The 12,397-nt window shown below is 43.9% G+C and overlaps 1 long non-coding RNA gene across 1 annotated transcript in view; it reads left to right on the top strand.

Moving 5' to 3' along the window:
- The first annotated feature begins 3,989 nt into the window (after window positions 1-3,989).
- Window positions 3,990-12,397, top strand: part of LOC114009638 (uncharacterized) — a 17,260-nt gene continuing 8,852 nt past the window's right edge. The window contains exon 1 of the long non-coding RNA XR_003551025.1: window positions 3,990-4,074. This is a non-coding gene — a long non-coding RNA (uncharacterized LOC114009638). The remainder of the gene's footprint in view (window positions 4,075-12,397) is intronic.

Genomic DNA, 12,397 nt, shown 5'->3' with positions numbered 1-12,397 from the left:
ATCCCTTCTCCTCCATACTCCTCTTGGGATCTTGGGCACGCACGCACACGCACCCGGTGTGAGTTTAAGCCACTGGGTCCAGGACTCGAACCGTGGTCGACTACATGGGAGTCCAGTGACAGAGCCATTATGCTAACTGCTGGTCCCATGGTTCTTAATCCCAGATTGTGAAGTAGATGTCTTCAATGTCTTTGTTCTTCCATTTATGACACAAATATTCTGAGAGTGCCCACCATGCATCAGGTACAAGGTAAAGTGCTAGGATCTTGGAGGTCCCTGCCTTCTTGCAGTTTTGCGATTTATTTCATCATCCACATTACTTTAAATAAATTTTAGTTAATTTGGAATATTAGACTACTTCTGCAAATAAAATGAACATATAGGAAAGTAACAAAGTATGTAGGGGGAAAGATGGAAGGAAGATTTGTTTTCTCTAAGTTTTCACATGAAGCAAGAAAATGTGTATATATATATATATATATATATATATAGAGAGAGAGAAAACGAGGTAGCACATACAAAACTCAACTTCTCTGAGGTTTTAACTGCCCAGAGTGGGCCTTGCTTCGCCTCTGTTACCCGATAATACTTGGCCTCTGAAAGTTGCTCTTAATCACATTGCAGTGAACTTTATTTCAAGATTGGTCTATTTCGCAGGACTGATCTCCGTCCAGACTTCAGATGGGAAATGTCAGCTGTCCTGTCAACATCCCTAACATTTAAATTCTTGGGATACCAGAGATACTCTGAGAGAACAGACAGGACCCAGCTCTGTGTGCATGTCCTCCCCAGAGCCGCTGGGAGGAGGCGAGGGGAGGGCGTCTTAGCATTTCTTTAACTGCATCGTCGGCCAATAAGGAGATGAAATCAATCAGGAGTCATCAACTTGCTCATGGGTTTATTTAATGGGCGTATAGAAAACAGAAAGAAGTCTGAAATATATTTGCCAAAACAATTGGTTGACTGTTGTTCAGTCTGCAAGCTTGAGAAAGAATTCCTGTAGTCACAGGTGCTGGGACTGAGCGGGCATTCTGGGCTTTAGAGGTGCTGGGCTCCCGCGTCTTTATCGAACCGACATCACGTGTGTCATCCGACAAAGGCTGTGTTGGCCCAGATGGGTGTGCTGGGGTGTCCCAGACGTGACACTCTCCGCGGAGCTCCCACACTCTGCCCTGTTGCGGTGCGGGCGTCCTTGCCAGATTCTGGGCTGTGTCTGAGGACGTGTTTCTGCTACGTCTGTCCTTGGCCTGGCCTGCTGTGTCCATCAGAGGACGAGCGTCACTGTCATGTTAAATGATCCCTCCCGAGTCATCATGTTCGAATGTGTGAACTTGTCCTGAGATTTCGCGTGCCCGAATGCTGCTTGGCTGACTCAGAAGGAATCCGTGAGGTTGTTGGCTATGCTGGGAAGATGCCTCCGAATCTGGCCAGCACGCAGGGGCGAATGCTTTGATCTGAATAGCTGGACTTACTGTAATTTGTGAAGTGCTAAAATTAAGCTTGGCCATAGTCTCCAGGGGCAGGAGGGTTTGTCCTGCTGGCCTGGGTCATGCCGGACACTGACAGGCAGGGAGCAGGTGAAGCAGAACTTAGGAGAAGACGCCATTTCAGAACGGATGCGAAGAATGTCCAGGATGTGCTTTTGAGGAGAAAGGGGGTGAGGGTGACCTCAGTGTGGAATATTACGAAAAGGCTAGGGGAGCAAGGAGCGGTTTTCTCAGGAGACTGAGGCCTGAAGAGACTGCTGAAGAGACACTGTATTTGTCACAGTGAGAATAATCAGTATGTTGGCATTTGGGCTCTAGTGACAGGGATGAAAATGAGATTCTGTGAAAGATGTATCAGAGTCAACAGGCAGGAGCTTCACTGGGCAGGAAGGATGAAGCAACCAAATTGAGACAATTTGCTGGAGAAAGTGAAATTGCCAATAATTGCCTCAAACTGAGCGTGTGGCTGTGTGGGGGAAATAGGGTGCTTCGCAGAAAGCAGGGCAAGCGCAGTCCTCATTGTGCTGCTTTGAGCAGCTGGTGAGGCCTCCTGGTGAGAATGCCGGGGAGACAGTTGGATAGATTACTGCCCAGAGGGGGGCAATGACATTCAGACTCATGTGGCCGTTGGATCTAGCACTCAGGCTTGCATTTTCTTTATTACTCAACATGGCTCCGAGTGACCTTCTCCGTATTGCCGTTGCACGTGATCAAGACTGAACCACGGGCGAGAATGCCGGTGAGAGGTTTGCACGTGGCAGCACATGTCAGCAAAGCTCTATTACCTGAAAATGTAGGTGGGATCCATGGTATGCTTGAGGCTAGTTTGTGTGTGACTTGCAGACTTCGAGATATCAGCAGGCTGTGAATTGGTGTGGCTGCAGCAGATCGGATGCGTTGTTATTTGCATGTCAGCCAGAACATGCCCATCTCACGCGGGACCATGAGTGAATGTCTAATCATGATAATACCAATAATTCCTGTATTTCCAAGGCAAGTATACAGGGAAACTCCAACACTTCATATAATTGCCCACAGAATGCTCTAATGGAGTAGGAAGGGGGAAGGAGCTACTTTTCTGTATTATGGAGGGGGTAGAGATACAGGTTAAGTGAATTGCCCAAGGTCAAGCAAGAATGACAACTTGACTCCTTGTCACCTATCTCAAAAACTGGATATTCTCAGCCTTGATCTTATTTCCTGTATGAATAATGTGCACTGAAACATGTATTCAGAGGCCACCTGCTCAATCTAATTTCAGGGAGCTCCTAACAGGCATTAAATGGGAATAGAACCTCTTTCAGAGGCCAGAAAGATCACTTCTTAGAGGAAAATAAATCCTTAATAGGAAACATACCCTGAGGCTGCTGGGGGGCTGGGGAATACAAGGTCTCTGGATGATGCTTGAGTCAGTGTTCGCACACAATGCATGTGTCTCTCTGTCTCTCTCTCTCTCACACACACACACACATGCACACACACACTTTCCTCCAGATTGTTTAAAAACTCATCTAGAGCTGTAAGAGTTGGAAGTCACATGCTGAGACCAGGATCTCATTTCACATACCACCTTACAGGTCACTAGAGAGTCAATTTAGAAAGCTCGCCATAGGACAGGACCTGTTGACATGGTGCGATGAAAGGGATGGGAAAGCCCGTCACCAGACAGACTTGTGAATGTGGAGTTTGAATAGAGAGAAACGGCCAAGTGCCAGTACTTAGCAGAACAAACGATGCCTTTTAGGCCACCGAAGCCTGGGGCAGTGTTCATGGTTAATGGTTTATAGAAAGGCCAGTAATGGCTATTGTGAACATTGGACTCAATTTAGCAGCCACACAGGAACAAAACATTATGGTCATTTTTAAGCGTAAAGTTTACTATACATATATTCAAAGGTAAAATCAGCACCCTCAAACATCTCTTTAGAAAAAGTGTACAGCATGATTTTAAAGGAAGATCATTTTAAATTACTTTAAATTAGTGTTCAAATACTGTTTAGGCCTCTCTCTTTGAATAACTTCTTTTCATTTTCCCCAATTCATGCTGTATGTGCACTTCTATATGAACAATGTATGTTGAGACCTGTAGTAAGAAGCTACCAACTCAGGAAGCCTACACGTACAGTGAAGGATTGCAATACTACTTCTTTAAGGTAAGCAGCAGGCTCATTTTTATAGGCAAATGTAATAGATCCTTAGTTAAAAACAAAACCAAAATCTCTCATAAGACAGCTGGTATTTCCAACCCTCATGTGACCTCTGGAGAGAAGATCTCTTGTTAACTATTATAAAATACACCAGCAATAACAGAAATCTGGCAAATAGTAAAATTTCATTTCTGGAGAAAAGTCCTATTACAATTCCCTAAATGTGTGTTTATTTGTTGTTCCTCTTTGTTATTTATTTAAGCCACTTGGAAAAAATAGAGCTTTCGTCATCTACAAGCCCACAATTTAAGAGCCCTTGGCTATAAAATGTCCAACAACTGGAAGAAACATGATCATTCGGTCTTCCAGAAGTTCCATCACCTTTCTGGGTGCATGATAAGGCAGACCTGGGGCCATTTGCATCATCTTCTACTTTTCATGTATGTATTTATTTATTTATCTATTTGCTATAGGGCGCTTGTGCTTGTCAGAGAGAGGGAAAGTGAGAAACCACCTCTTCCAGAGGGGATGGTCACGTCGAAACCTCTTCTCCTTCATTCTCCTCTAGGGATCCCGGGCATGTATGCACATGCACTTGGTATGGTTTTTAAGCCATAGGTCCAGGACTTGAACCATGTAGTCGGCCATCTGGGATCCAGCACCTTAATGCCTTGCTCACCCCTTACCGTCCACTGTTACACCTCTGTTTCCTCCCCTACTGGACTGGATATTCTCCTGTGGAATAGGAGGGTTGTGAGATACTTTGGAGGTAACTGAGCCCAGGGTTGCCACACTCACTCTGAGGCCAGGCGGGCAAGGATATGGAGCCAGTGTCTGACTGGAGACAACTGACTTGGTCTTTCTGTACCTAAGTTCCTTTGTTCATAGGATGGGATATATCGGTACCTGTCTCCTCTGCTTGCTGGGGAGATCCAGAGTGAATGAGGGCATAACGGAGACCATTTGTGGCCAAATTTGCTGCCATCACTGTCACCATTGTAATTCTTACTAGACTTTTGCTTGTCTACCAATTTATATTTATGGCATCTCTTTTGATGATTTCTAGAGCTCTGGAATACCTCTTTAGCCTATGCTTCCTTTCCTTTCCTTGGGATTACGTGTTATGCAGCATGTAAGTGTGGCTACTGAAATAAACCAACTCCAAAGTCTACAAATAGCCAGTTGGTTCCTTAATATAGCATTGACAATTCCAATGAATAGTTGGTCAAAGGTCTGTTGTCAGAGCCAAATTTTGCTGTTCAGTATCGCTAATGAAGATTTCGCTGATCAGCTACGGCTAAGTCAGAACTTTGATATTTGCATAAACACATTTGGCCCCACTCACACATGGAGGATGCCTTGGGAGCTGGAAGGGCCTACAGGGAAACGTTTCTAGGAAATCGGATCACAAGCTCCCAGGAGTGTGTCTGTGTCTGTGTCTCCCTATCTCAGTTCAGCTCTCACCAGGCCCTGTGGTGACCAAGGTGCATTCTTCCCCAGGAAAAAACCACCTGTACAGAGAATAGATCTTAAACACCAAATCCATCAATTCAGATCATTGCTAAGAAGAGCCAGGTAAAAAAGAGCCAGGTAAGAAGAGAACAGGGCCAGCCAAGGAGAAGGAGCTTTGCCGTCTTCTCTCTGGTCTCCCTGACTCCAGCCTCTCCCCTGTCATTCTTGACTGCTCAGCCTCCTCTCTCCCCCATGGCCTCTCAGGAAGTGCCCAGGGCTCTGCATCTGTTCTGATATCATTTTCCCATCAAAACTGACTTGCTTTTTAGCCCATCCCTTTAGGATTCTGCACTCTGCTAGGAGTAATCTGATAAACTAAATCTAGTTGTCTTGGACTGCAGTGTGTGTGTGTGTGTGTGTGTGTGTGTAAAAGCACAAGTGCAGGGTCTTGAAGCAGGCTAATGGTTAAGTCTGTTAAGCTCTGAGATTTAATTTACATTTTAGCGAATGTTCATGATGGCTTAATATAAAAGAGAGCATAATGTAAAAAGGCACGGTGTCGGAATCAGCAGGGGAAACTGGTTCAGAGGAAGTCATTTCTACCCTCTCTGAAGTCCTGTGACATCTCTATGACCGGTTCAAATATTATGTTGGCTTTGAAAATAACAGTAGAGACCAAATGTTGCACATATCAAGTCCAAAGCTCTTGGATGGACTTAGTGTTATGACTATTAATCTAAAATTTTGAGGGGCCAGACAGTGGCACAGCAATAATACATAGTTCTGCAAGGCTTATGCACATGGGAAAGTTCCAGGTTTGTGTCTGGAGACTTCCCTGAACATGCCAGGTGGGCAAGTATATGCCCATGACCTAAGGCTAGCAGAAGCTGGGGGTGGATCACAGCGTGAAACTCCTTTTGGGGGGGCTTTCTGTACGTCTTTCTGTGCCTTTTTTCTATGTCTTTCTCTGTCATGGAAGAAATGAATAAATGAACCTAAATAAATAAGTTTTCAAAATGTTTTCCTGTTATGAGAGACCTTTAAGATGGTCAGAAGACAGTACATAATATTGCCAGAATTTTAAAGCTAGACCAAGGCTTTCAATCTTGGATTGTGTATTCCATGCAATCCTTAAGGGAAGTAACATGCTCCTGACAGCATAGTGGTTGTGTGTCCTGCTTCCAGACATTCAGCCATGCTGGGGAAAGGAGGAGCAGCCATGTGAAGAGATAATCAGCCTCCTTCCATCTCTTCCACCTCCAGTCAGGAATTACATACCTAGACCAACTGGGCTTTAAGTCTTTGTTATACCACTCACCTATTTAAGGGATTTGGATCGTTATTTAACCTCTTAGTTTCCTCACCTGGAAAATGGGGACAATTGTATCTAATCCTATCTGTGTTACCACTCAAGGTCTCAGTTAGGTCTCTTCAAACCTCTCAGTCTTTCAGCTGTCTAGAAAATGATGCTTTCAAAATTAAGGGCCAAGTTTCTATTGGCCTTCTTTTCCTACTCTCTTCTTATTTACACATGCTGATTCTGAATGCAAAAACTCTGATTTACTAGGGTAATTACCCAATCTGACTGATATGCAAGAATCTGAATTGTGCCACTGAGTTTTGAAGAAGAAAGAATTTCATTGCTTGGCTAGTCAGCAAGGAGGCAAAAAAATTAATAATAATAGTAATAATAAAATAATAATAATAATAATAATCACAGCTCAGATTATATAACTCAAATTCCAAATCTGCCTCCTCATATGTTAAAAGGGTGTTTTGTTTGTTTGTTTGTTTTTACAGAGGAATAAGTCCTACCTAAGTTCCTAATCATAAGTTCCTTATGTAAATGAACATTACAACTTGTGCATTTCTGATTAGTTAACTCAAGCCCCAGTCCCATTGGCCCATTAAGCTTTCTATGCAAATAAAGAATTGAACTGGTACTGTTCTGATTGGTCACTTTATTGCAGCCAGCATTGTCACACCCTTCCTTGCTCAAGGGGTCAACTTTAGGTCACTTGGCCTTCTCAGCTTGTAAGCAAACTTACAAAACAGTCATTAGCACTGTTTTTCTTAGGTAGGCTAGTTCTGGCCAGTTACACTAAGATTGAACGAGACAACAGATAAATAATAGGCTTTCCCAGAATGTTAGTTTTATTTCCTACATAGTTAATTCCCTAATGGCAGAACTGAGGCCGTGGGAGGTTGTGCTATTTATTCCATATCAACACATGGATATTTTTATGTATTAGTGAATAGCATTTTACAAATTATGGCTATTTGGCCAAGTTAATTTTCAGCAAGCTTTGCTTGCTTCCCGTTGCTCTTTCCAGAAAGACAGAGGACATGGTTTGCTCTTTGACAAGTTTTCCTCAGGTCTAGTCTCAGGGTAGATGGGAGCTTTCAGGCCATCAACTTCTAACAAATTATGTCCAACACAAGTATGGTAATTTTGTGACAATTGTTACTCTGCTGGAAGTTGAGATGAGGCGACCAAATATATAATTTTCGTGTTTCAACTTTTCTGCACCACATTATTATCTTTAAATAGAAAATAATGTACAAACAAAATGGGTAGGTTTTTTTCTCTCCTCTTTTCCTGTTAGGCCTTTTCAAACCTCTCAGTCTTCCAGCTGTCTAGAAAGTGATGCTTTCAAATATTAAGGGTCAAAGTTTCTGTTGGCCTTCTTTTCCTGCCCTCTTCATATTTACAGGTGCCGATGCTGAATGCAGAAACTCTGACTTACCAGGGTAATTACCCAATTTATATGCACAAAGGTGAGCTGCCACTCAAAAAAATTAATGCAGCCCTAAATACTACAGGTGAGGCTAGTTCACATGTGAGTCTCACTTAACACATTCAGACCCGGCCGAGAACTTTACTGGCTAAATTATTTTGGTTATGCAATCTCTCATAATTTCTTGTTAGTGCCTTAGTGGGATCTGGATCTGAATGCCCATGGAGGAATCCAGGTTTGATTTTATAGCCACCAAAGAGCTTCAGTGAGCGGTTAAGGAGGGTGATATGATGACTTTGGAATTTTTGCAAAATGAACAACTGGCGGATCTCCAGGTCTAGAGACTTGTGAGGAGGCCATCAGCATTGAAGCAATGAACATGCAGGTGGGGAACATAGCTCAGAGATTCGATGGGAAACACATCCAAGGGTAGTAAGTCAATAAAGAAGGTGCTGGTTCCTTCAGAAAGTTAGTAACAGCTTAACACTCACATTGACAGAGATGATTGTCTCCCATTGCTCAAGAAAATAATATAGGTGGTCTTTATCTGGAGGAAGAGGTGATTCAGGAGTTCTTGCTAGAGAACAACATTAAGCTTGGTAAAGGCATGGTCTTTCATGGCAGGGTCTCCTTCATTTCTGTATTCCCTGTAGACTTTGTACAGTGTTTGGGCTTGAAGGCATAGACACTCAGTAAAATCACTGGTAGGAAATCAAGTGTGTGATATGGGAATATTTGAATTATAGAATCATAAGGCAAAACAGGTCCGGTGTGACTGAGTTAGGGTTTTGGCACTGAAGATTTACACGACTGACACTTTTAACTATTAATATGTAAGATGACCACTTGTTATGAGATATGTACAAACAGCATGTTCCAAGGAATGCCTTCCTCTGATAGGTGTCTCTTGCTCACTCGGTCTGGCAGATTATACTTGGGTTGCTGCTTTCCCTCACTCTGTTACGTGACAGCAAAAGACAGAGGTCGGTGGCTAACCCCAGACTAGCATGGTTTTGTGTAGAAGGCAGGAAGGAAACCATCTCACTGGGAACCACATGGATGGAAGACTGTAAAGCCACACTCAGGAAGGCCCTGGAAGCGGGACTGTGGTCTCTCCTAAAAGCTGCCCTGCAACAGGGCTGTACTCACTGGAGCCCAGTGATGACGGGGAAAGCTGGCAGCACCTCGGGTGACAGCCATAAGCTCGAAATTCGCAACACTCGTATCTGCCACGAGTTTACTTCTATTAAAAGCTGCTTGATCCTGGAGTAAGTTTCTATCTTTGTGCCTGGCAAGATTTTTTAAGCTCTGCAAACAACTTGCCTTTTAGGTAGGCAAGAATCCAAAGAGTGAGGCCTGAAATAACCACGACTCCTGGGTTCCTGCTCTGAGTGGTCTGCAAAGAGCTCGTCTCCCCTTTCCTGCTTGCTCTTCCTCTCGCCTCTCTCTTTTCCTTTTGGTTCACTGCCATGTGGCCTTAGTGCTGCTCAGTTATTCAACAATCTGTATAAGTTCAACATCAAATGAGTAATGATTTCCCTGCCAAATTTAAGGAGACAATTGCACTAAAACTTCTCTGATATCAATAGCATATTTGAAAGTCTAATTTAATAGTAACATGCTTGACTTTTTTATTTCTTTTGATTTTATACATATATATGTGTATATATATATATATATATATATATATGTATGTATTTTTCTTTTTCATCAACTTAGACTTTTCAGCTAGTCTTCTCTGAAGATTGTCCATGTATGTGGGCATCCCAGGCTCCTACAGAAATGAGGCATGGTAATGAGAAATGGTAATGAACAGAGGTCAGAATGTGCCCTTTTTGCTCTGGCAAGACAAAGCTGTTAACATGACTGGCGGTGCTAAAAGCGAGCTCTCCAGCTGGCCTGTTTATCTTCATGGGTCACATTTGAAGAATTTGGTCTATCTCACTTTCCCGATAGGGAAAGTGAATTCTAAACCCGAGGCCAATACTTTGAAGGTTATGGGAAAAATAAATACTTTAGTGTCTGCAAATAATCTTTTCTTGCTACAAGAAAAATATATCTATTAATAAAATAAAAATTGTTGTGCAAATATTTCTTTAAAGAGAGGCAATAAAAATGACAAGGTGCTTAATCCAAAGGCCTCTTGCCCCTTGTAAATGTTGTGAGTCACTACAAATGCTGAATTAACCCCAGAGTAAACTGCTTGTAGGGCATGAGCTCATCAGTCCTGGACTCTGGGAAGGGATGTTCGGGCCAAGGTGCTCCCGGCTCATATCAATGACAAGGGAGAGACAAACAGCTCCCTCTCCGTACACACGCTTCTCTCCAAACCCTAGTGCGGTATACTGTGGATGTATTTAGACTTTATCCCTGGTTCCTGTCATGGATTTCCTCAAACCCTTGACATTTTCTGTGTAATGGGAGTGTCTTTTTTGTTGTTCATAATGAGCCCCTTTGGATAACATCCACATTTACATGAACAAGGTGACTTACAGTGGAGCCCTAGGCTACCTGGTTGAGGGCTGGTCACCAGCAAGGCCAAGTGATTAGAAAGTTGAAACTTTCAGCTGCACTTACCCACTGATCTCTGGGAAGGAGGTAGGGTGAAGCTGGAGAGCAAGTTCTACAAAAACTCTCACAGTACCAGATTTGATGAGCTGCTGAGTTGCAGAATATGTGGTAGAGCTGGGAGTGTGGTGTCCTCAGAGCCAGCATGGATGGGATGTGTCACTTCCCATGCCTCACCCTCTCCATCTCTTTGCCTGGCTGCCCAAGATAAAAAGACTTGTTTACATAACTGTATATTTAGTAGGATACCACTGTAGTTGTTTTGTGTAGACATACATACCCTTTGTAACAGACTACTAAGTGTAAGTAAGCTGTCTCCCTGAGTTCTGTGAGCTGTCCTAGCAAATTATTGAGCCTAGCAGGCATCCACTTGTAGCTGAGGATCAGAAGCACAGCCCACAGCTTGAGACTTGCCTTCGTGTCTGAAGTGGGGGCAGTCTTGTGGGACTGAGCCCTTAACCGGTGGGCTTAACTCTTAGCATAATGGCTGTCATTGGACTCCCATGTAGTCGACTGCGGTTCGTGTGCTGGACCTGGTGGCTTAAAACTCACGCTGGGTGCGTGTGCATGTGTGCCCAGGATCCCAAGAGGAGAACAGAGGAGAAGGGATTGCGGCATGGCCATCCCCCTTGGGGGGGGGGATTTCTCATTTTCTATCTCTCTGTCTCTCTCTGTCTGTCTGGCAAGTGCATATTCCCTATAGCAAAAACCTCTCCCCCAAAAAAGCAACTCAGAGCCTGCGGTGGAATGCCACTGTTTACAGTGTAAAGGCCCGAGTAAACCAGAGCCTGACACCGTGCTTCCAAGATCCAATCACCATGATCCAATTACCACCCAGTAGGATTGAATTCCAAGATGTGAACTTCTAGGACAAGTCATTTTCCAAACCATCCCATCTTCCTTATTCCTTTTGTAATTACAAATGTCGACACAACCACAAGCAGCTTCACCCCGGTGCTAACCATTTTGAACACTTACTTAGATCAGGCCCTGGGCTGGGGCCTTCAGTGACAAGACTCTCTTTAATTTTCCTATTTCACACATGAGGAAACAGGCGCAGATAGTCTAATTTGTCCAAGGTCCCAAGAGACTTGAACCAGGGTTTTCTGGTGTAAAAGCCCAAACACCTCCAGATTCACCAGGCCACAGGGTCTCAGCCCTCACACTCAGTCACACTAGGGCTGCCCCTGCAGTCCAGATGCAGGGCAACCAGGTCTACCTTTCCCTCCCTTCCCCTCCCTACCCTTCCTGACTCCTTTCAGAATGACTCCCTTTCTTTTTTTTTTTTTTTTTAATTTTAATTTTTTTTTTTTTTTTTGAGAGCTTTTCGTTATAGGGTGTGTGCCCTCGCCAGACAGACAGAGAGAGACATAGAGACAGAAAGCGATAAATCACCCCCCAGGGGGGATGGCCACGCCGCAATCCCTTCTCCTCCATTCTCCTCTCGGGATCTTGGGCATGCACGCACACGCGCCCGGCATGAGTTTTAAGCCACCGGGTCCAGGACGTGAACCACGGTCGACTACGTGGGAGTCCAGCAACATAGCCATTACACTAACTGCGGGTTCCCAGAATGACTCCCTTTCGACGACTTTATGTTCCATTTTTGAACTTGCCTCTTCTCCATTGTACTTAAAGCAAATTTGTCTCATGATTTTGTTTGCTTTAGTTTGTTTGTTTGTATCAGAAAACAAGTATTGGTAGGATCTGAGAGAAGGAGGTGGTAAGGACACTACAGACCTGAGGTACACAGAGCCAGAGGCTCCAGCGAGAGGGAAGGAAGGCGTGGAACCAGGATCTCCGAAGGGAGGTTCATCCTTCCCAATTTCACTGAGTCAGCTTTGTCCCTGACCAAGGGGGTTCTATCTCCTAGGCCCAGTATTGAACTCAACAACACTGAGATCCGAGGTGTAAAAATGAGGAGGAAAAAAAAGGGAGAAATAGGAAGAGGAAGGAGGAAAATCAAAGAACATTTAAACAATATATTTGGGAATTTCACTCTTTC

The sequence above is a fragment of the Tupaia chinensis genome, unplaced genomic scaffold, assembly GCF_000334495.1.
Source record: "Tupaia chinensis unplaced genomic scaffold, TupChi_1.0 Scaffold000578_2, whole genome shotgun sequence".
Lineage (NCBI taxonomy): Eukaryota > Metazoa > Chordata > Mammalia > Scandentia > Tupaiidae > Tupaia > Tupaia belangeri.
The sequence above is the reverse complement of the archived record's forward strand: the minus strand, read 5'-3'. Positions and strand labels throughout refer to the sequence as shown.